The sequence below is a fragment of the Arachis ipaensis genome, chromosome B05, assembly GCF_000816755.2.
Source record: "Arachis ipaensis cultivar K30076 chromosome B05, Araip1.1, whole genome shotgun sequence".
NCBI classification, from domain to species: domain Eukaryota; kingdom Viridiplantae; phylum Streptophyta; class Magnoliopsida; order Fabales; family Fabaceae; genus Arachis; species Arachis ipaensis.
Window position 1 is genome coordinate 13,259,691 of NC_029789.2, and position 2,196 is coordinate 13,261,886.

Genomic DNA, 2,196 nt, shown 5'->3' on the forward strand with positions numbered 1-2,196 from the left:
AATTTGATGGAGAAAATTAAGGTTAGTGTAATAAGAATGCTAAACCATGCACGTATATATAAAACACAATGATGTTGCGTACAGCTGAAAAGTAAACATAATTGCTTCGTGATTAACGATTGCTAATTGACCATTAGCTTTGTTACTACTTGGAAACAAATTGAGAAGTGCAATTAGCAGGCTTGTGACGGTTTGATCAATAGGTTTTGTAGTGCCAATTGCAAGGTGCAGATGTTGCATGTGAAACCACAAGCTAAGTGACAAAAGATGTAGTTAATTAAGGTATGATAAACGTTTAATAATAATAAATTATTAGGCCATTTGCATGGTAATGCCCGCTAGATTTTGTTGATCTCCTTGCTTGGAAGGAGCTACAATGCAAAGCAATCAGGGAGGGAGAATTTTTTATGAAAAAGTATAAGTAAATAACGTAAATGTTGAATAACTTAAACAATGATTTTAAAAATAAAAGTTAAATTAATTATTAAAATTAGATTTTCAATTTATTAGAATAATTAATTTTTAAATTTAAATTATTAAGGTTAGACAACGTAATCTTCTCTTAATATACCGTTATATTACATTTTCATTCTATCTCAACCCTCTTTCGTTTTTTCATTCACATTGTCATTTTCAGTCCTCCCTTCCATTACTCAATCTGACATTTCTCTACTTCTGTTGGTCAGTCAAACGCGTCTTCTCCTTTGATGCTCAGTCCAATGCGCCTTCCCTACTTAGCACTCACTCCCTCGTTCTTTTACTCCCTTGTTTTTTTATTTCCCTTGCAGTCCTTATATCAACGCTTAATTGCTCATTACTCGATAATTAATAAAAATATAATAACAAAAAAGACAAAGACATAACTTCATTATTCACTTTGTCGCTGTCGGTAGTTGTTAAACTGTTGAAGGAGCAGTAGTAGTGTTAGTCATTGCATCGTTTTTACCATGACCTTTCAGTGAAGCTATTTTAATAGCCAGTTCAGGATAGTCATTTTAATAGATATGTGGATGGTTATATATTTATTTGATTGGATTGGGTTTAGTTATATATATATAATTAAAATATAGTGGATGTTCAATTTCCTATGTATGCGAATGATTATTTTTATCCTTAAATGGATAGTAATTTTTACTAGAAATGAGCGACGTTGGTGACAGTGTCTGGCAAGCCAAGCAGCGACAGCGATGAAGAGTCCGGCGGCGCCGTTCGTTTCCGGTCTGGAGGAGAGCAACGTCGGTGAGGGTCTTTGTTGATGCACCAACGACAACGAAGAGGGTCGCGGCGGCGATGATGGAGATGGTTGGTGACCAAGTGACTGCAGCAACTGTAAAAGATTTGGGGGAGAAGCTTGCTTTAATAAATTAGAGTATAATAGATGATTAAAATTTTTGAATTATTAAATAAGATTTTTTGATTGGATAATTTGAATAAAGTGTTTTTTTTTTAATTTTTTGGATCAAATTTTTAGTTTGTTGTTCACATTATTTAAATTTTTCGTTGTTTATATAGTAGAGTATTTTTTTTTTAAATTTTAGACCAACAAATAATGAGCATTTGCAAAAAAATGATTAATAAAATTAAAACTTCATACTACGCACGTGAGACATTTGAAAAAAAATGATACCTACTAACTGAATAATGACTAAATTTAATTAAAATTATTGGTCATTATGACTTTTTTGTATTATAAATTAGTTGTTTATAAAATTTATATTAAATATGTGACTTTTTTTTCATATATTATTTTTTTTACACATAATATTAATATTTTTGGTGTTACTTATATGGTACCACCGGGACATTGCCATATGTCATTATTGGCATCGCTAATTAAGTTCTAGATACTATAGGTAAGAAATTAAAGGCATAAGTTATCTTAAAACTAGAACGTGACCCAAGGCCTGCATTCTGCAAGGCTTGGAAATATACGTAAAAGATATAAGATGATGTTTACTCATTGTAAAACTAATGTTGGTTTATTCTCACTTCTCATTATACCGATTGATATGTTTATTAAAAGGACAACGCCAGATAACCAATGATTTATTTAACTAACATAAATAATGGACTTTGAAAGTAGTCCATTTTAACTAAAAGACACTATAACTTAATTTTTTTTCAAATTTCAATTTTAATTATTTCAATTTTTACCAATCTTAATAAGCTATCCTTTTTTGACCTAGTAGTCAAAAT